Below are 22,555 nucleotides of genomic sequence, written 5' to 3' on the forward strand. Positions count from 1 at the left end.
AGTCACGGGGGAATGTGTTCTCTGAGAGGAGAAAGGCCAGTTTGGTCTTGTGGTTGCTGTTAGGGTCTGCTGTACCTGACATTGGTTGCATTTATATACGTGTACAAAATCTTTTTTCACTGTATTAGTCCAGAAAGTTGTTTTAACTGTTATTTATTAATTTATTTATTGGGTCAGTTGTGGGTCAGGGCCTGGGTGCTGTCCCTCAGATCTTCAGCTCAAGCCCAGGGCTCTACCACTTGAGCCACAGCACCACTTCCGATTTTCTGTGGTTGATTGGAGATAAGAGTCTCATGGATTTTCCTGCCTGGGCTGGCTTTGAACTGCCATCTGCAGATCTCAGCCTCCTGAGTAGCTAGGATTACAGACATGAGCCACCAGCCCCTGGCTCTGAATTTTTTTTTAAATTGGTCTTGGGGATTGAACTCAGGGCCTGGGCATGGCCCTGAGCTTTTTCCCTCAAGGATAGTGCCCTACTACTTTGAGCCCCAAGTCCACTTCCAGTTTTCTGGTGGTTAATGGGAGATAAGAGTCTCAGGACTTACCTGCCCAGGCTGGCTTTGCACTGTGATCCTTAGATCTCAGGGTTACCCTAGTGATTTTTATATGGGCTTCACATCCCTTATCAGAGCACCTGATTCAGCCATGAGCAGGATTGTGTTTAGTTGGATTATGAGGGCCCACCCGAGAGCTGCTTGTGTGGCAGATCCTGTATGGAGAGAAAATGGACAGTCCTGACTTTGGCAGCCCAGTCCTGATTGTGCGGTGCGTGGCTTCTTTCACTGGGTGTTTTCAAAGAGCCCTGATAAAGGTGGGCACGCGGGTCTGGGCTGGCTCAGTGACTTTCTTCGTTCTGTAGGTTGGATCAGTGTCCTCTGTGCCAGCTCAGTCCTTTTTGAATCAGCTTATTACCTGCAGAATGGAAATATATAGAGCTGTGGTTTGAAGCTCTGTGCAGATGCCAGGATCTTGGTTCTGGAGTGCATGTCTTCTGTGTGTCTGGGCGGTGAGGTCAGGTCCGCCCACTTAAGGGAAGGCTCTGGCCATCATTCATCCAGCTACAGGCATAACTTTGCAGTGAATTCCTTGTGAAAGTCCTGTTCGTCCGCTTGTTGTTCTTTTGAAAGGGACTTCGCTCCAGTGAGAAGGACTTATAGCTCTAGCTGACAGCTGTGTATTGGATGCTGTCCGAGAAGGCTGGGTAGATTTTCAGGAAAGTCTTGAAGCTCTCGAAATTCTCACCAAGTACTTGGTTTGACCTGCAGTTCAAACTTGTGGACAGGGACTTGAGCTAACTTTTCTGTTTTTCCTTAGTGTTTGTGGAGACCTGAGGAGGGAGTAGGTATGGAGAAGACCTGCGGTGAGGAGTGGGTGCAGAGGAGACCTGGGGGGGGGGAGTGGGTGCAGGGAGACAGGATCTGAAATATCCATTGCTCTTTCCTAGCTATAAGTCCTGGGGCTTGAACTTAGGGCCTGGGCACTGTGCTTGAGCTTTTGTGTACAAGGCTAGTGCTCTATCATTTGAGCCACAGCTTCACTTCTAGTTTTTTGGTGGTTAATTGGAGGTAAGAGTCTCACAGATCTTTCTGCCCCGGCTTCCAACTGTGATCCTCAGATCTCAGCTTCCTGCATAGTTAGGATGACAGGCGTGAGCCACCACCACCTGGCTTTTAAATTTTTTTTAAATTTATTTATAAAGGATGATGTACAGAGGGGTTACAGTTACCTAAGTCAAGTAATGAGCACATTTCTTTTTGGACAATGTCCCCCTTCCCTTGCTTGCTCCTAGTTTTTCCCTCCTATCTCCACCCACAAGTTGTATAGTTTATTTTCAGCGTAGTGTTCAGTGAGCACCACTGCAGCATTTGTAGCTTTCCAGCTTTGCTTGGAGCCTGAGTCCTAGGTGTTCCTGATCCCCACCTTGCTGGACTTGGGGCTCCCTTCAGGGAAGATAAGATGCAGTGCCTTGTGCTTTCTCTTTTCGCTACACTATGGCCATTGCCCTCTCCTTCTTCCCCCTTGTCTGGTGAGACAGCATTCTAAGGACTTTCTGGGTGGTTGTCTGGGAGCCAGTGTGCCTACACATCCCCTCTTCCTCATCTGTCACTGCACCTTCTTCCAGAGGTCCTGTCTCAGACGTCTGGTCTGCATCCCCAGGGTGTTCATGATTGCCTTCTTGGGCTTGCCCGCCTCCCTCCGTCCCTTCCCTCCTTCCCTCCCTCCCCTTCCCTCCCTTCCCTCCTTCCCTCCCTCCCCTCCCCTCCCCTCCCTCCCCTCCTTTCCTCCCTCCCTCCCTCCCTCCCTCCCTCCCTCCCTCCCTCCCTTCCTTCCTTCCTTCCTTCCTTCCTTCCTTCCTTCCTTCCTTCCTTCCTTCCTTCCTTCCTTCCCCTCCCCCTCTCTCTTTCATCAGTCGTGGGGCTTGAACTCTGGGCCTGGGCGCTGTCCCTCAGCTCTTCAGCTCAAGGTGAGCACTCTATCACTTGAGCCACAGCCCCACTTCAGGTTTTCTGGTGGTTTATTAGAGATAATAGTCTCTTTCTTGCCCAGGCTGGCTTTGAACCTCAATCCTCAGATCTCAGCCACCTAAGTAGCTAGGATTATAGGCATGATCCATCAGTGCCAGGCAGTGTTTTCTTTTTCTATATCAATATGAACTCAAAGCCTCACACTGGCTTGGCTTTCTTTTCTTTTCTTTTCTTTTTTTTTTGGGTCCGGTCGTGGGGCCTGAACTCTGGGCCTGGGTGCTGTCCCTCAGCTCTTCAGCTCAAGACTAGCGCTCTACCACTTGAGCCACAGCACCACTTCCAGCTTTTTTCTTTTTGCTTATGTGGTACTGAGGAATCGAACCAGGGCCTCAGGCATGCAATACAAGCGCTCTACCACTGAGCCATCTTCCCAGCCTTTGCTTGGCTTTCTTACGCTATTAGTGCTCTACCACTTGACCCACACCACCACCCTGACTTTTTGCTGGTTATTTTGGAGATAGACTCAACCTTTCTGCTTGAGCTGGCTTCAATCTGAACACTTCTAGATCTCAGCCTCCTAAGAAGCTAGGATAACAGGCTTGAGCCACCAGCATCAAGCTTTCCTCAGTGGAAAGCTTGTCTTCTCCAGGTTCTTCCTCTGCCTGAAGAAATTCCCCTCTGGAAGCCCCTGGCTGTACAGCCTTGTCTGACCACCTGCCTCTTCCCCAGGCCTTTAGGGCTTTACCAGGTTCTGCTCTGTGATTCAGGTCTGCTTTGCACTTACTGTGGCCTTCGCTTTCAGAGCCTCTAATAGTTCCTCCTGTACTTTCCTCACTTCTCATTGTTCTCATACCTGAGCACCTGCATTGTATTGGCTACAGGTCTTTATATGAACAAAAACATGTATAAATGCTGCAGGTGGTCTTGACTTTTCCTGGATCAGAGCATCAAACATATGAGACAGAGAGAGTATCATCATAAATGGTTGCCTACTTGATGCCCAGTGTGAAGATGACTTCTACCCATAATGAGGTTAGATAGCTAAGAAAATGACCTGGTGCTGGGAGTGTGGCTAAGTGGTAGAGGTCTTACCCAGCGCCGAAATATAAGAAAAAAAGCAGACTCAAGTCTACTTTGTGTATGTGTGTGTGTTGGTTGTGGGGCTTGAGCTTAGAGCTTGGGCGCTGTCTCTGAGCATTTGTGCTCAAGGCTAGTGTTCTACCACTTTGAGCCACTGCTCCACTTCTGGTTTTCTGATGGTTTGTTGGAGATAAGAATCTCACAGATTTTTCTGCCCTGGCTGGCTTCCAACTGCAATCCTCAGATCTCAGCCTCCTGAGTATTTAGGATAACAGACATGAGCCACTGGTCCCCGGCCTGCCTTTTTTTTTTCTATGTATATTAAAAGGGTTGTTATTTATTTATTTTTTTTGTATTTGTCCTGAGACTTGGACTTGGTGCCTGGGTGCTGTCCTTGAGCTTTTTTGCTGGAGGCTAGGGCTCTATCACTTGAATCTCTGCTCCACTTCTGCTTTTTGGTGCTTAATTGGAGATAAAAGTATCACAGACTTCCTGCCAGGGCTAGCTGTGAACTCAGATCTCAGCCTCCTAACTAGCTAGGTCACTGGTGCCTGGCTAACAAAAAAGTTTTTACAAAATAACTAAAAACCCTTTGATCACAAAGAAATCCTTTTGTATAATTAGTATATGTCAATAAAAAGTCCTCATTGTTAGGTTGTACAATCTGTTATGTTGCTCAATGCCATTGAATTGTGATGTTTACTTAGTAATGGTTACATGGTAAATCTTGTTATCTATATTTTACTACAATTAAGGAAAACCACTTTGCCATATTAATATAAATGAGAATGCAGTAAGGAGAGTTAGAGGGATGAGACTAGGAGTAAAAAGTCTCATATAAAATGTCAGTTTGTTGGGGCTGGGAAGGTGGCTCAGTGGTAGAGTGCTTGTCTTGCATGCATGAGGCCCTGGGTTCCATTCCTCAGCACCACATACACAGAAAAAGCTAGAAGTGGTGCTGTGGCTCCAGTGGTAGAATGCTCGCCTTGAGCTGAAGAGCTGAGGGACAGTGTCCAGGCCTAGAGTTCAAGCCCCACTACCGACAAAAATAAAAAATAAATAAGTAAGTAAGTTTGCCAAGCTGTGCATGTATGTCTATGGGAGGGATAAGTCCTCCATGTGTATTTAGAGAGGTGAATTGTATGATTCAGTTTTGGGATGATGTGTGTGTGTGTCTGTGCGCACACCAATATTGGGTCTTGAACTCAAGGTCTCTCATTCTCAGCTTTTTCACTTACCACTGACAGTCTTGAGCAACACCTCCAGTTCTGGCTTTTGTTTGGTTGGTTAAACACAAGAGTCTCTTGGATTTGTCTTCCAAGCTGGCTTTGAACCTTGAGCCTCAGATCTCAGCCACTTGAGTAGCTAGGCTGATAGTCGTGATCCACTGGCACCTAGCTAGTTTCTAGAAATTTAAAATCAGTGAAGAATTGAGTTGTGTACAGAAATCTTGTTTCTTATCTATATCACAACTTTAAAAGGGGAGAATTGGGAATATCCTGAATTCCCCTTTGTGGGAGATAGCTTAAGAACACAGTGGAGAGTCCAAGTCTGTTTTCCTGAGAGATGGTTACAGTGTGTTTTAGAAGATCTGATTATAGAGCAGTATGCCTAAGAGAATTTTGTAAAAGCCCAGAAAGCAGCTTGGGAGGTGGGGGAGGCTTTCACGTAGTGTGAGTGGTGATTTGCTCGGCTGGTGGGAGTGGGACACAGTGAGAATCAGGTGGTCTTGGACCTGTTCTTTTGAAGCTCACCCAGCCCACAGAATCCTTTTCTCCCCAATTTTCTTTTAGAATGATCACAAACAAAAGTTTTTAAAGGGCTGGGAAGGTGGCTCAGTGGTAGAGTGTTTGCTTTGCATGCCTGAGGCCCTGGGTTTGATTCCTCAGCACCACATAAGCAAAAAGAAAAAAAGCCGGAAGTGGTGCTGTGGCTAAAGTGGTAGAGCGCTAGCCTTGAGCTGAAGAGCTGAGGGACAGTGCCCAGGCCCAGAGTTCAGGCCCCATGACTGGACCCCCCCCCCAAAAAAAAAAAAGTTTTTAAAGATTAGTGTAGCCAATTGTCTTAGCTGGATTTTTGCCAGTGGTTAGTTTCCCTTATTTGCTTGTATATGCTGTCAATTTGCATTATTATTATTTTTTAATCTTCTGTGTGCCAATATTGGGGCTTTAACGAAGGACCTCTTGAACTTTCCCTTAGCTTTGTATTTTTTTATTTTTTGGCGGGTCCTGGGGCTTGAACTTTAGGCCTGAGCACTGTGCCTGAGCATTTGTGCTCAAGGCTAGCACTCTACCACTTGAGTCACAGCTCCACTTCCAGCTTTTTCTCTACTTCCTTCCTTCCTTCCTTCCTTTCTTCCTTCCTTCCTTCCTTCCTTCCTTCCTTCCTTCCCTCCCTCCCTCCCTCCCTCCCTTCCTCCCTCCCTTCCTCCCTCCCCCACTCCCTCCCCCACTCTGTTGTGGGGCTTGAACTCTGAACCTGGGTGCTGTCCCTCAGCTCTTCAGCTCAAGCTGTACCTCTTAAGGCATAGCGCCACTTCTGGTTTTCTGGTGGTTTATTGGAGATAAGAGGCTCATGGACTTTCCTGCCTGGGTTGGCTTTTAGCCTGCATCCTCAAATCTCAGCCTCCTGAGTAGCTAGGGTTATAGACATGGGCCACCAGCACCCTGCTTTGCTTGTTAATTTAAAAGTATGTGCTAGCTGGGTGCTAATTGTTTGTAGTCTAGCTGCCTGGTGGGCTGGGAATGGGAGGATTGCAGTCCAAGGCCAGCATGAGAGCCCCTTCTCAGCCTGTCACTTGGTGTGGTAGTACGTGCCTATGATCTGTGTGGATGGATGTGGCCACTTAGCCACAGCAACAGCTCCCAGGGTCATTGTGTGGCTGGTGATACTGGGTGGGGTGGATCCTGCAATCGGTCCGAGCAGCCCGCCGCAGCTCAAGTTCTTGTCACGTGCCTATGCACGGTGCTTCATGAGTGGATGAGAGCCCTGCCATCCTAAGGGAGTACAGCTGGTATCCTAAGTTGGAGCCACTGTGTTGACCTGAGCTGGGGTAGTGCTTCACTGATTTTTCCTTTGAGCAGTGGTGAGGACGGATCACCGTTGGGAGGATTGCCCGGGCTTTGGCTTTGGTCTTAGGCTTTTCTTCGATAGACCAGACTGCTTTGCAGAGCTCTACCCGCCAGATGCTGGGAAGCAGGCATTCTAGAATCTGAGACGCACGCATTCCTGGGCTGGCTGCTGTTCCTGACTTCCTTGAGGACGTGCACTTGGCTGTCCTTCACCCTGTCAAACAGTGGGTGTGTGGCTTACCCTGGACCTGGGCTCCCAGAATGCACTGCTCACACCCCATGTACCATCACGACGTTTACTGCTTGCTTTTCCTATTATCCACTCATTTTTTTTTCTTGCTGCATTTTGGTATTTCTCTTTCATGTTTTTTTTCCATTGGTCAAAATTACAGTCTTTTTGTGATTGTATGTTATAGCTGGTTATTATCAGATACACAATTTTAAAAGTGTACATCTAAATATAGATTTTATTTGTGAATGCATTTTATTCTTCTAAAAACAACAAAGAAAAACAAAATGCAGGGAAAAAACTGATCTAAGTGGCTTTGTTTTGGTTTTAAGGCCTACCAGACAGTTGTGCAGCTGCAGCTGCATGGGCATTGCATCCGGGGCCAAGGGGCAAAGAAGCTAGTGGTTGGATTAGAAAAAGTTAGAAACAATGGGCTTGTGGACAGATCCCTTTGGCTCACATCTATAATCGTAGCTACGCAGGAGACTGAGATAGAGGATTGAGGTTTGAAGCCAGTCTGGACAGACAAATCTGAGAAACTCTTAGCTCCAATTTAAGAGTGTAAGGTCTACTCCTGGATGTCTAGCAGACTCCACCCTCCTCGCAGCAAAGTCTCCACCCAGTACCTGCGTTACCTAGGCAACTGGGACACCTGGAAGAGGTCACATCTGCATCCGCTGAGGTCACATCTGAATTTGATGTGGCCACACCTTTCCCCGCCCATACCCTAGATAAGGCCTAGCTCAGGCCCAGACGCTCTCTTGCTGCTCTCTTCTTGCTCTCTGTTCTATTCTAGCTCTCTCTCTGTTCTTTTCTTGCTCTTTCTCTTTCCCAGCCACGTGGAGTGCCAACCTTGCCTGGTCCCATCAGGTCTACTGAATAAACCTACCCTTTACCTGAATACCACGTGAGTGCTGCTGTTCTTACCCCTCTTTCTGCTCTTTTCTAGCTCTTTCCTCTCTTTCCCAGCTCTCTCTCATTCCCAGGCCTTTCCCAGCCACGTGGAGTGCCACCCTTGCCTGGTCCCAGCAGGTCTACTGAATAAACCTATCCCTTACCTGAATACCACGTGCGTGCTGGTGCTGTTCTTACTCGGCAACCTCTTTTTAAAAACCTAACAAAGAGAAAGGAACTGGAGGAGGTACCACTTAGTGGTAGAGTGCCACCTGTGAGTGAAGAAAGCCGAATGAAAGTGCAAGGCCCTGAATTCAGACTCTGGTACTGGCATAGCAAAGAAGAAAAAAAGAAAAAGTTTTAAAGAACCCCAAAGAAACTCCACTTTTATGTTTTGTTTTTTGGACAGTATAGGAGCTTGAATTCAGAGCTAGGGTGCGCTTCCTTAGCTTTGCTCAAGGCTGGCATTCTACCAATTGCCTCAGCTCCACTTCTAGCTTCTGGTGGTTGACTGGAGATAAGATCCTCAGGGACTTTTCTTCCCCTGATGGCTTCAAACCTCAGTCCTCAAGTCTCAGCCTCCCGAGTAGCTGTAATCCTTACAGGGGTGAGTTACTGGTGCCAAGCCTGGCTGAAGAAATTCTTGAGTGAAAAAGATGATGACCGCCTAGGGAACAGCTTACTTGGCATTCTGTCCTGTGAGCCTGCCAACCAGAACCCTGCCGCAGGGCCTGAAGGAAATGGTCAACAGCATGCCTGTTTCAGGTGCAGTGATGGTACCCTGCCAGGAAAGGTGGCCAGCCTTTGTGGGGCTGCTCTAGAGGGGTGTGCAGGAAGGGTCCATGCTTAAGGTGGAACAGATAGATACAGCAAGAAGAAGGGACATGGCTCGGTGTGAAGACAGTTCCCAGGATGAGGTGTTGTTTTATGCAGGCAAGGAGGGCTGAATAGGCCCTACTTGTTTGTTACAGCTGATTTTGCATGAAGAGTGGATTTGTTTTCAAGATCTTTGGACAATATAAACCCAAGAAGTTTGTGATAGTAAGGGGTACATTCTGAGTCTCACACTGTGCATTCTTCAACCTCCTTGGAGGTTGAGCCAAGTTCATAAGTTGGAGGATAGCAAAACCTTGTCTCAAACAAAAGGGCTCCACTGGCTCATGCTTGTAATTCTAGCTGCTTAGGGGGCTGGGATCTGAGGATCCTGGATTGAAGCCAGCCCTGGTAGGCAAGTCTGGGGAGTCTTATCTCCTAATTAATTACCAAAAAGCTGGAAGTAGAGCTGTGGCTTAAGTGGTAGAGCACTAGCCTTGAACAAAACTTAAGGCCCTGAGTTCAAGCCCCAGGACACACACGCACACGCACACGCACACGCACACGTGCGTGCGCGCGCGCACAAAAGGAAAAGAATTCATGCCAACCTTTTTACATTAGGGCTTCCCCCTTTTAATCATTTTTCTTCAGTAGCCCTACATTCTTCAAATTAATGTTGTTTATTTGTCCCCAGAGCATTTTCAGATCCTTTAAATTTATGTGAAGCTATCAAGATAGCTTCAAAAAAATAAAGTTTATTTTGGAATACTTTTCCCATAACATCATCCTCAACCCTACTTGACTTCTTGCCTTTCCCTAATGTTAGCCGCTTACACAGCCCTGACGCTTACACAGGACCTCGCCACAGCTGAAACCACAGGCTGGTTTGAAATTCCAGTAGTGCTCTCTCCTGTGTTCTCTTTGTTCCAGATCCCATCCAGATTACCACATTGCGTTTAGTCATCATGTCTCCTCAGTCTCCCCTGGTCTATGACCTTTATTTTTCATGACCTTGATACTGATACTGGTTAGAAGTTTGTAGAATGCTCCACAATTTAGGCTTGTCTGATGTTTTCTTGTGACTAGACAGATTATGGGTTTAGAAAGAATTGGGTACCAAAGAGCTAGCCTTGAGCATAGAGGCAGTGCCCAGACCCAGAGTTCAAGCCCCAGAACAGCAAAAAAGAAAAAGAAAAAAAGAAAGGAAGGAAGGAAGAAGTGGAGGAACAAGGGAGCAAGAAAAGACCCACGAGGGCAAAAACTGGAAGTGACGCTGCTATAGCTCAAAGTGGTAGAGCACTGGCCTTGAGCAAAAGAGCTTAGGGACAGCGCCCAGGTCCTGAGTTCAAGTGCCAGAACCAAACTCCCCCACCCCCCCAAAAAAAATGCCTTCTACATCCTGTGCATGATGTCATCACTGATGGTGTTAAATGAAATTAGTTTTACTTAAAAAAATAAACCTATGGCCCTGGTCTGCTCTCTGATGCTTGGAGTATATGTTGTCATTCACCAAAGGTGTTTTAATTTTGAAGGAACCTTCCTGTTCACCCAGACTTATCCTTCCTGTGGAGAACATTGAGAACTTGGGCAGCTGATATTTAAGATGAGAGCCATGTGGAAGGCTTCTGACTTAGGGCAGAGTTGGCCTGAAGTCCAGGCTTTTCATTGATGACCACTTACGCAGGTGTGGTTGCCTCCAGAATGCTCTACAGACAGAAGTGTTCCAGCTATAGTAAAGCTGAGCTCACAACGTCTGCTTTCTGTTTGGAGCCAAGCTCGTGTCCTCGAGCTGGAGGGGGCTGGCTGTTGGATCACATCTGCCCTGTTACTACTTGCTCAGTCTCTTGCTGTTTTCTTGATAGTGAGAACTGAGGTTGCATCTTGGGATTGGTTTTGACACCTTTTCAAGCTTGTTTTCTTTTAGGTGAAGCTGTATATTGTACAGAGTATATTGTACAGGGTATATTGTACAGAGTCCTTTGCCTCCAGTCACAATTGAATGTGAAGGCTGCTACTTGAGGCTTTTAGAGTAGTTGGATGGTTTGCTTTTGTGTTGCCTAGGCTAGCCTTGAATTTGTGGCCCTGCTGCCTCAGTTTCCCGTGAAGCCTGAATTAGAGGTGTGTACTACCACACCCAGCCTTGTTTAAGACTTTTAGAATGAACCAAGGGTGATGTTTCTTCTAGTGTAGAACTTGGAAGACTGGCACTTGAGACAGGGCTCATTTGTCTGCTGGTTATTTGCTTGTTTGCTCTGCTGTCTCCCCTCCAGCCTCCTCTCCACATAGTGACAGTAGAGACAGGATGGTAGAAAGGGAGGAGTGGGTAGGAAGATAGCCACAGATCTTAGCTATAAAGGGAAAGTACTTTGAGAAAATGGTGACTTTGTTTCCTGTCTGATGGTAACTGAGATCTATGCTGGTAGTGGTCTAGTAGGCTTCCAAGGGGTTGGGAGGGGCTCCAGGGCCTTTGGCCCGTTGAGGACTGAGGTTAGGTACTAAGAGTTGACTGTGAGCAGTTGGAACCCCAAAGTAGTATGCTGCCCTCTCTTTCATTCTAGTTTTTAATGACTAAACTCTAAAATGGTGTTTAGGGGAGGTATAGATGAATGTCATGCTTAAGCAAATAGATCTTTCTGTACAATAAAGTACTTACTCTGTGTTTTACTGTACCTTTTTTTTTTTTTTTTTCTGTCGGTCATGGGGCTTGAACTTAGGGCCCAGGCGCTGTCCCTGAGCTCTTCAGCTCAAGATGAGTGCTCTACCACTTGAGCCACAGCACCAGTTCTGGTTTTCTGGTGGTTAATTGGAGGTAAGAGTCTCACGGACTTTCCTGCCTGGGCTGACTTTGAACCTCGATTCTCAGATCTCAGGCTCGTGAGTAGCTAGGATGACAGGCGTGAGCCACTGCTGTCTGGCTTGTACCTTCTTTTTACAGCCAGAATCTCACTATATAGTTCAGGCTGACCCTGAACTTTGAGATCTTGCATCTGTTTCACAAGTGCTGGGATTATAGAGTACCATCATATACAGCTTACTTGGCCTTTTTCTTTTCTTTTTCCTTTTTGGCCAGTCCTGGGGCTTGAACTGAGGGCCTGGGCACTGTCCTTGAGCCTTTTTGTGCTCAAGGCTAGCATTCTACCACTTAGCCACAGTGCCTCTTTCGCTATTTTCTGGGTAGTTTATTGGAGATAAGGTCTCATGGAGAGGCTTAGAATGTGGCTTAGTGGTAGAGTGCTTGCCTAACATTCATGAAGCCCTGGATTTGACTCTTCAGTACCACACAATAGAAAAAGCTGGAAGTGGCGCTGTGGCTCAAGTGGTAGAGTGCTACCTTGAGCAAAAGAAGTTCAGGGAGGCCCCCAGGCCCTGAGTTCAAGCCCAGGACTGGCAAAAAAAAAAAAAAAAAAAAAGTCTTGGATTTTCCTGTCCAGGCTGGCCTTTAACTGTGATCCTTAGATCTTAGCCTCTTGAGTAGTTACGATCATAGCCATTATTGGTCCCAACAAGAGCTTTTTACTCAGAATTTGTAGGTAAGGATCCCAAAATGAGGAATACATATTTCTGGGGCATTTTGGAGTGTTAGGTAGGTTTTCCCAGTCTCTTGTTTATGCAGTTACCCTGCTGGAAGGCATTCCTTTGCTCACATTAGTTAGTGGTATTCTAAGGGCCAGATAATAGTTTGAGGATCAAAAACAAAAACTTTCCAGGGGTTGGGCATTGAGCTCAGTGGAAGAGCCTGCTACGTGCAAGGTCCTGAGTACGTTCCTCAGCTCTGAAAAAGAAAATAACACAAATTTTTTCCCCCCAGGATCACTTGACTAGAATAGCCATCTGTATTCTAGTGGTTTGTAGGTGTATGAGGGAAAACAAAACTCAGGGCACCTTCAAATGGAGACTTTGTGCAGGCCCCTCGGCAGAGGGCAGGCATTTTGTACCTTCCTTGGAAGATGTTCATGTGGGTACTGCCCGGGCCATGGCCTGTGCGGACAGTGATGGATGGAGAGGAAGGGGAGAGTGAGGCGAGTGTGGACAGGCGACGGATCTCTGCTGCAGTGAAAGGGCTGGTAGAGATGCGAGGCGGGGCAGTCAGTGCGGACAGAGAGGGTTGGGAGAGTCGGGAACTCCTGGGAAGAAGGTTCCTGCTGCATGGCAGGTGTCCTTGTGTGCGCCAGAGTTCATCTCAGTGGGTCTTGGGAGGCTGAGGAGGTGCTGTGTGGAGGCAGAACTTGGAGTGAGGACGAGGCACCAGAGTAGGACTCCGGGGGAAAGAGGGGACTTGCTCGTTACCTGCTGATCCTGAGGCATTCTGATCCCCACACCAAGACTGTGGGGAAACATTTGCTGAGTGAATTTAATTCCCAAGGAAAAACTCCTATACATGTGTTGTATGAATAGTGTGATTTCAGATTACAAATGGAATTCTCCCCCCCTCCCCCACTGCCCTCGGTCCTGGGCTTGAACTTAGGGCCTGGGCACTGTCCCTGAGCTTTTTGCTCAAGGCTGGCACTCTGCCACTTGAGCCACAGCACCACTTCTGGCTTTTTTCTGTTTATGTGTTACTGAGGAATGGAACCCAGGGCTTCATGCATGCTACGCAAGTACTCTACCACTAGTCACATTCCTAGCCCTGCCATTAATTTTAGCACAACAGAAAATAAGAGCCTATTGATACTATTTTCTGACTAGGAATAGATTTCAGGAGTAAAGGTTTTTTTTCTTTACTGCCGAAAGGTCTTTAATGTTACCTAATTTATATTTTTATAATTACCAATAACTACACCATGAGGTTCCAAGATTGCTTTTACAAAGGGCCAAATACATAAAGTAAACCACCTATCTTAAGTGGTGACACAGTAAGTAGCAGAGCTAGGATTCAGACCCAGGTGGTGTACACAATTCACAATTCAGGAGATGGCCAACATGTTAATTCATGAGTAAAGTTGTTTTTTGTCAGTCGTGGGGCCTGAACTCTGGGCCTGGGCGCTGTCCCTCAGCTCTTAAGCTCAAGGCTAGCACTCTACTACTTGAGCCACAGCACCACAATGGCTTTTTCTGCTTATATGGTGCCGAGGAATCGAGCCCAGGGCTTCATGCATGCAAGGCAATCACTCTACCCCTGAGCCACCTTCCCAGCCCTAGATTAATTGGTTTTTTGAAGTGAGGTTGTGATAGACACAACTGTAGTAGTTAATAATTTCTGTCCTGCCACATGCATATTTGTCCTGAATGTAAGTTCATTTAACCTTTGGCAGAACAAATGAACCTGTAAGTTCAAAAGGCTTACCAAGCCCCAAACTGCATGACCAGTATCCAGTTAGGACTTAGCTGAGCCTCAGGCATGAGTCATTAACTTCCTCCCTTGCTTTCTCCTCCCCAGACAATGCACTGGGGGCTATTCCTTCTGAGTGTGCCCAGGCCACTCTGTCATTAGCTGCTGTCTAGGTTAACAGTTAAGTGATCAGATCTATCTCTTCCTAGCTCAGAGGTCATCACTGCTAACTCATTGCTCCCAAATTGGGATCCTCATTATATACCAGGCATTTTTGTCTTTTGCTGTTTTCCCTTAATATTTTACATTTCTGTAAAATTCTCTTTTGGTGGCTTTATAACATTCCACTCTTTTGATTTTTAGAAACAGGGTCTTGTTGTACAGCCCAGGCTGGCCTCACATTCTGAGGCTCAAGTGATTCTGTCTTCTGGCCTTAGCCTCCTAAGTACTTTGGGCTATATGTGTTCACCACCACAGCAGATTGAATGTGTGTATTGATAATATAAATCTTTGCTGTGTGCTGGTGGCTCATGTCTGTATCCTTCTCAGGAGAATGAGACTTGGAGGATCATAGTTTGAGGCTAGTGTGGGCAGAAAAGTGTGCAAGACTCCATCTCCAGTTAATCAGCAAAATGCTGCACTAGAGGCTTGGCTCAACTAGTAGAGTGCCAGCTGTGAGCAAGAAAGCTGAATGAGAGCATAAGGCCCTAAGTTTAGGCTCTGATACGGCACAGATAAAAAATATTTAAACTCTGTTTTTTCTTTCTTTCTTTCTTTTTTTTTGCCAGTCCTGGGGCTTGAACTCAGGGCCTAGGCGCTGTCCCTGAGCTGCTTTTGCTCAAGGCTAGCGCTCTACCACTTGAGTCATAGTGCCACTTCCAGCTTTTTCTGCTTATGTGGTGCTAAGGAATTGGGCCCAGTGCCTTGTACATGTGAGGCGAGCGCTCTACCACTGAGCCACCTCCCAGCCTCTCTGCTTTTTCTTTTGCTCTTTTTTTTTTTTATTGGTTTTTTTTTTTCAAATGTTTGTACAAAGGGGGGGAATTTCATTTAATACATCAAATTATGTGTACAGTGAATCTTGATCGGAGTAACTCCCTCAATCATTCTCCCCTCACCCTTTATCCTGTTCTCTAAAATATAGATCTTCCTCTGAATTTCTGACTAGATTCTTTGAAGTCATTGGCTAGGTCATATGGGCAAGACTTGAGCTACTTTAAAAAGATGCTAATGACTACTTGTTTGCCAGTTTCCCATCTCCTGTTCCCTGGTTTAGCACAGAGTAAGTCTCAGGTGGATGGATGGTCCTTCCGATAACTGGGAGGGTTGAGAGTGTTGATTCTGCAGTTGAATTCTGTTGCAGAATTGGATAGAGTCTCACTGCCAGGTGTGCAATTGCACAGCCATCTGTTTGTTGTATGCCTCGCTGTCCACAGCTGTAAGAAGAATGAGGCCATAGTACTCTGTCCATATCAGAAACAGACATACTTCCTGGCCAGTGCACCAGACATGTTACCAGAAATTTAGGACAGCTAAGTTGATTTTTTTTAATTTTTATTTTCATTTTTGTCAGTCGTGGGGCCTGAACGTTGGGCCTGGGCACTGTCCCTCAGCTCTTCAGCTCAAGGCTAGCGCTCTACCACTTGAGCCACAGCGCCACTTCTGGCTTTTTCTGCTTATGTGGTGCTGAGGAATGGAACCCAGGACCTCATGCACTCAAGGCAAGCACTCTACCACGGAGCCACCTTCCCATCCCCTAAATTGAGCTTGACCCTTGGGTTTGGCAAGAGAATTCAGGTAAGAAGTGAACATTGTAAAAAATGATAGGAAAGTTGATTGGAGAAGAAAGTGAAGAGAAAGAAAGCACATGACATAGACAGACCATGAGGAGACAGCGCCTCAGCCCATCTCAGCCGTATTGCTCTCATCTTCCTTGTTGGAGTGTGGCCTTGGGTTAATAAGTAGGGAAAATTTGAGTCCTTGAAGATGGCCTTCTGGCTGATGGCTCTTCTTTCTGCTTCCTATAAAGTTTGGTGGAGATGCCAAAGATTCGCTGTACTGCCCTTATCTCCTCATTCTTTTGTTCCTCTTATTTTCTCCTCCTTTTGTTACCCCCTGCCCCCATTTTATCAAACAGGTTTTGACTTTGCCTATCCTGTCATCTGCAAGTTGTATAAGCCACAATTCCCTGACTGCCCACTTTCCTAATGAGAATAAGAGCAGAGCAAGAGAGCAAGAGCTCCAGGGTCTTGCTGGGTAGCTTAAGCTGTTCCTGATCTGACTCTGTAGACCAGGCTGGACTTGAACTCAGTGATCCTTCTACCTCTGCCTCCCTAGTGTTGAGATTACAGGTGTTCCCTTCCATGCCTAGCAGTTCCCAGTTTCTATCCTGATTTTTTTTTGGGGGGGGGGGGCAGTCCTGGGGCTTGCACTCAAGGCCTGGGATACTGTCCCTGAGCTTCTTTTGCTCAAAGTAGCACTCTACCACTTGCCACAGCATCACTTCTGGTTTTCTAGTGGTTTATTGGAGATAAAAGTCTCACGGACGGGGGCTGGGAAGGTGGCTCAGTGGTAGAGTGCTTAAGTCTCACGGACTTTCCTGCCTGGGCTGGCTTTGAATCACAACCCTCAGATCTCAGCCTCCTGAGTAGCTAGGATTACAAGTGTGAGTCACTGGCGCTGGCTTCCTGATTTTTATATTAATGAATCTAGTGTTGTTTAAATTATTACTTTAGTCGAGTCCAAAGTGCAATAAGTACTAGTAATAGTTTCACATTCATACTTAGAAATCTTATATTTTATTGTTTTCTGCTATGTTTGTAATGACAGGTATTGGAAGTTGATACTGAAAAGATGTAAGTGAAATTCAGAGTTGAGCCTTTAGTACTAGGCCTCAGGCCTTCTGTCTGCTCTGGATCTGTGAAAAGTTCTGGTGGAGGCAAGTGGGTCTTTGAGGTTCACTTATCTCATGCTTTTCCCTCCCTCCTTTGTAGACAGAAACAGTCTTATTGTCAGTGCTTCACTCAGTGGACGTGGTTCCACATTGATTAAGATGCACTGCATTTTGCTGTGTATTACATTGCACAAGACCATTGGGGACTGCTTATCTCAAGAGAGCTAGCTCCCCACAGACGTGCCGTTATGGGAAGAAGTGGTCAGTGCTGTGAGTACAGAAAGATTGCTAATTCCCTCCTGCCATGGAGTCTGTTGTGTGAGTTAATGTACCTGAGTCTACAAAGTGCTTCTGCTCCTGTTTGGTGAGGCACCAAGCAGCTCTTGTATGGGTTGAGGGTGTGTGTGTCCATGCCAACAACCTCATTTTATGGAAGCGTAATTATGGTTTAGAGAGGTAGGGGGGACAGAGGAGGGAGCGAGAGAGCAAGCAGCTTGCTTAGAAGAAAGTTGGAATCTAGAAGGTGAATTGGGTTCTTGATTTTGCTACTTTACCAGTTACCCTTGTGCAGAGGGGGAAGCCGCGAGGATTATGTCCTGAAGACTCCTACCTCCTGCTGACCTTCTAGACTGTGTCTAGCTTTGTGGAATTTCCTGGGCTAAGAGGAAGTTCTTCCAGAATGTTTTCTGCTAGTAGCACAGCCTGCTTAGAAACTGTATCCCTTTGGGCGTGAGCTGAATGGACTTTGTCGCAGCCTCACACAGTTCCCCGCCTCCGTGCTGGGGACCAAACTCAGTGCTAGGCAGAGTCCTATCACTGACGTACATCGTTAGCCTCCCCACAAATAGGGACCTAGAGAGAAGTGCTACCACTTGCTTTGTGTGTGTGTGTGTGTATGTGTATGTGTGCACACGCACTGCACCTGTTGCAGTGCACTCAGGGCTCCAGATCACATGCCGGCATTTAAAGACAAGTTGGCATTTTGAGTTTGGGATTCTTTCTCTTGCTGACTGAAGTGTTAGGAGGCTGTGTGGCCATAGAAGGCTGTTATTTCAGTCCTGATTTCTATGTGTATATTAGGGAGCTCAGCCATTTTTTTGGGGGGGGGGTCCAGCCGTGGGGCCTGAACTCTGGGCCTGGGCGCTGTCCCTCAGCTCTTCAGCTCAAGGCTAGCGCTCTACCACTTGAGCCACAGCACCACTTCAGGCTTTTTGCTTATGTGGTGCTGAGGAATCAAACCCAGGGCCTCATGCATGCAAGGCAAGTGCTCTACCACTGAGCCATCTTCCCAGCCCCTCAGCCATTTATGCTATGGTGCTGTCAAAGAGAGGTTTATTGCTGCCTTCAAACCTTTCATTGGAATTTCTCTTCGTGCTGAGTCTTTTGCCTGGCATCTTAAAAGAAAAAGTTAGTATTAGATGCCTTAGTGTTCACAGAGGGGAAAGACCTGAGCTGAAGCCTCCTCTGATGACAGCTCTGAGAGGGACACGGAATGTGGTTTCTTTAGCTGTCTCAGTCCCAGCTCACTGGACACCCATAGGGAACAGTGCTAAGCTTGGACTCAGAACGGGAGAAAAGGGAGCTTAGTTCTTTATCTATTGCTGAGTAGAATGGGAGTCAAGGAACACTGTGAAAGCTCCCTCAGAAAAGAGCATCTGTGGGTTGGGCAGGCTCAACCAGGACTTCTTCCATTCAGGCTTTTGATTGTGTTTGTGTTCTGCAGTGGTTTGCTGAGCCATGGAAGAAACAGGGTGTTCTTCATAGCAACAGACTTGGGCCTTAGGTATGTCTTTTATCCCTGTCTTGTGCTGAGAATTTACTTTGTAAGCTGGCTTATTATGTTTTGTACTGGTACTGGCCTCTTGCACTCTCCCTTGGCTTTTTTTGTTTTTTGCTTATGTGGTGCTGAGGAATCGAACCCAGGGCCTCATGCATGCAAGGCAAGCGCTCTACCACTGAGCCACCTTCCCAGCCCATCTCCCTTGGCTTTTTTGCCAAGTGATTCTCTACCAATTGAGCCACATCTCCACTTATGGCTTTTTGTTGGTTAATTGGAGATAAGTCTCACACACTTTTCTGCCTGGGTTGGCTTCAAACTGCAGTCCTCAGATCTAAGCCTCTTAGGATCACAGGCATGGGCGGCCAATGCCTGGTTTACTTTGTAAGTTAAAAAAAATTAAATCAGAGAAGTTACTGGGTGTGACCTTATAGCAAGTGAAATGTCAAAGGCTGGCATTTGGAAGCAGCATTGTTAAGCAGAGTTCCAGCCAGAGCCTGAGCTGTGACCAGCTGAGCCAGAAGTCCAAGAGAACTTGGATTAAAAGGCAAGGGATGGTGCTTGGACACAGGGACACAGGCCCTGGGTGTCTCCTCCCCCCCCCGCCCCCCCGCCATTTGCTGTTGGAAAATCACTGTTAGGTGAGGAGGGGGGAGGGGGATGGCAGGCTGGAGGGTATCTTTACCCAAGCGTTTGGAGTTGTGCCATCTTCCCTGGGTTGGCATGTCATACCCCTTTGCTGCTGCTGAGGAAGTGGCTGTATCACCTTCGCCTGAAGGGGGTATGCCTGCTTCCCTCTTCCCAGCCTCCATATGGCCTTATCCTTGCAGTTTTCTTCCCACCACTTGTGCAGCGCCTTAAACGGCTCCCATTCTCCCTTCCTTGGACTCCTAGTATGCTCCTGGTGCCAGAAGTATGCTCTGTGTGCTCTTCTTCCCCACTCTGCTCCAAGTCAGTGTTCCTGGACTTAAAGTCACACCCCTGATTTTATACAGAATCTGTGAGGCCAGAACAAGTTCTCAGTAGGAACTGTTGACCCATGGGCCCAGTCATTCTTTGTTGTGGGGTGTCTCCAGATACCAATAATGCTTTCTCCAAAATGTCTCCACTCATTGATAAGTTTCAGCTAGGGGACAAAAGCACCCTGATTGATAGCCTATCCCTGGGATAGAATATGTCAGGGTATCTGAGCTGGAGGCATTAGGCATGGCCATACCTCTAAGAGGTTGCTGTGGGACTGCATCTGTGACCACTGCTTATACCCTGGACATCTACAGTCCCTGGGGGAAAGAGCTTATTTAATGGTCTGTTTGATGACCAGGTAGTTATAGTGGCAGAACTCAGTCTCCTGCACTGAAACTGGCCAGGACCAAGTGGCTTCTCTTCTGATGCCTGAGTTCTGTGCAGTGAAAGTGGCTACTCAGGAATGTCGGGCTGGGAAGGTGGCTCAGTGGTAGAGCGCTCGCCTCGCCTGCATGAGGCCCTACCTGGGTTTGATTCCTCAGCACCACATAAGCAGAAAAAAGCTGGAAGTGGCGCTGTGGCTCAAGTGGTAGAGTGCTCTCCTTGAGCTGAAGAGCTGAGGGACAGAGTTCAGGCCCCACGACTGGGACTGGGTTGGGGGTGGGGAAATGACATGTCTGGGGCTGGCTGAAGTGGATCTTTGCTGCTCCATGATAAACAGCACCAGTAACAACAGAACACATCCTTCCTGTCCTTTATATCTCAGCTTCCCACGGCACCCTCTGTCTTCTCCACACCCGCTCAAGTGGCTTGAGGTTTCCCAGGGCACTTACTGTCTCGTTTGTAGACTAGTGTTGGAGAGGAAGCAGGCAGGCTTTGTACCCAGTGATGCTTTGCTTTTTCTTGAGTCAGTGCTGCCTGGTATCCTAGGCTCTGCTGGGGTAGGTTGAGCTGTCCACAACATTAGCATTTCTAGCAAGCCCCCATGATCTGGCTGGCAAGTGCGATGGACTATAAGAGCCTTGGCCACGTGGCCTGGTTGGCACCTAGATTGAGGGATCAGCAGAGTGCAGGACAAGTGCAGACATACCCTTATGAGGGCATTGCTGTCCTGTAAGGATCTGTTCTGGAGGTCTTCATTGTAACCATGGAAACTACTCAGCTAGAAAAGAAGAGCCAGGCACCCATAGTCCACACCTGTAAATCCTAGCTACTGAGGAAGCTGCAATCAGGGGATCAGGGTTCAGAATCAGCCTGGGCAGGAAAGTTGTGAGACTCTTTTTTTTTTTTTTTTTGGGTCCGGTCATGGGGCCTGAACTCTGGGCCTGGGCACTGTCCCTCAGCTCTTCAGCTCAAGGATAGAGCTCTAACACTTGAGTCACAGCGCCACTTCCGGCTTTTTTCTTTTTGCTTATGTGGTGCTGAGGAATCGAACCCAGGGCCTCATGCATGCAAGGCAAGCGCTCTACCACTGAGCCACCTTCCCTGCCCAGTTGTGAGACTCTTAACTACAATTATCCACCAGAAAACCAGAAGTGGCACTGTGGCTCAAAGTGGTAGAGCACTAGCCTTGAGCAAAAGTAGCTTGGGGACAGCACCCAGGTCCTGAGTTTAAGCCCTATAACTGAAAAGAAAGAGGGAGGGAGGAAGGAAGGGAGAGAAAAGGGAGGGAAGGAAGACAAAGAAAGAAAGAAAAGAAAAGGTTCCCTATACATTTGCCCATAAACCAGAGGCCCAGGGATCTGCTTCCAGGGGTCTATATGTTTCAGGAGACTACCCAAGCGTCAGAACTCTTGTTAAAAGTTGCAGTCAGGAAGTTTTGAGCTGAAGATAGTTTTTCTTGGTAAGTGATCCTAAGGTCAGCAAAAGCATTCTTTGTTGTTTTTTGTCCCTCAAAAGGGTGTTTGATACCAGGGTTGTCTTTCCAAGAATAGCCAGTTTGATGAGAGGACGTCAGGACCAGTTCTTCAGTAACACCTGGCCTTTTGTTGATGTGCTCTACCTGCTGCCTTCAGTACCATCTTCTCAGCCATTGTGGCAGGCTGGAACCTTACTTCTTGGATGTCACTTATAGCATAAGGTGGGGCTGAGGTCCTGACTACCATAAGGAAGCAGTACTGCTCACCACCTTGACCAAGAACTAACTTTCCCTCCCTCCCTCCTTTCTTTTCTCCTCTCCTGCACTGGGCTTAAACTCAGGGCTTCATGCTGTCACTTGGCTTTTTTGTTCAAGGATGGACCTCTCTATCACTTGAACTACACCTTCACTTTTGGCTTTTTTGCTAGTTGATTAGAGATAAGAGACTTTCATTTTTGTCTGTCCAGACTGGCTTCAAAATGGGATTCTCAAATCTCAGCATCTTGAGTAACCAGGATTATAGGCATGAGCCACTGGTGTCCTGATCCGCTTCTAGCTTTTTGCTGGTTAGTTAGAAATAAGTCTTACAGACTTTTCTGCTCAGACTAGCTTTGAGCTATAATCCTCAGAGCTTAGCTCTTGAGTTGCTACAATTAGAGCATGAGCCACCAGCACCAGAATAAGAACTTTCTTGGTTGGTGGAGTGCTTGACTAATGTGTGAGACCCAGAGTTTGGTCCCCAGTATCAATCTTAGCAATTTTTTCCAGACTGCTTGTTGGATCAAAAGGCTTGTGAATGCAGAGTTAGGTCTTCTATCCTAACTGACAGTCACAATCTGAATTTATGTCCAAGATTTCACTCCATATGCAATTGTCTGTTTTTAGGAAACAACACATTCTCCCAAATCTCTGAATTAAGGCATTTTTGACTTGCTGTGTCACTCACTAGCCACTGGTTGACGGCTAGCTCTGAAGATCCTGTTAGGTTTGCTTGTCGCTGGCTGGAAACTCCCTCACCTGGTCGAAAAGCAGCTGGACCCATCTTGCTGGAGGACAGTGTTACCATCGCCTCCTTGGGCCTTGCTTGGCAGGAGACTTGAACACACAGAATTTAGGTTCAGGCTTGTAAATGCTTGGATTCAGGGCTTGGGCGCTGTTCAAGGCTGGTGCTCTACCGCTTGAGCTGCAGCTCTGTGCGCTCCTTCCTTCCCCACTCTGTTCCAATTCAGTGTTCCTGGATTTA

At 47.1% G+C, this 22,555-nt stretch overlaps 1 protein-coding gene across 4 annotated transcripts in view; it reads left to right on the top strand.

Annotated features, from left to right (window-relative positions):
* Positions 1 to 22,555, top strand: part of LOC138825461 (3-phosphoinositide-dependent protein kinase 1) — a 65,506-nt gene that overhangs the window by 6,054 nt on the left and 36,897 nt on the right. The window contains exon 1 of one of the 4 annotated variants that reach the window (XM_070020059.1): positions 18,441 to 18,497. The exons of the other annotated variants lie outside the window; for them this stretch is intronic. The gene's annotated coding sequence lies outside the window, so the exon portion shown is untranslated. Of the gene's footprint in view, positions 1 to 18,440; positions 18,498 to 22,555 lie in introns of those variants that run through there. 4 annotated transcript variants of the gene reach the window in all.

This window comes from Dipodomys merriami, unplaced genomic scaffold (assembly GCF_024711535.1).
Source record: "Dipodomys merriami isolate MVZ:Mamm:240054 unplaced genomic scaffold, mDipMer1.0.p SCAF_137, whole genome shotgun sequence".
Taxonomy (NCBI): domain Eukaryota; kingdom Metazoa; phylum Chordata; class Mammalia; order Rodentia; family Heteromyidae; genus Dipodomys; species Dipodomys merriami.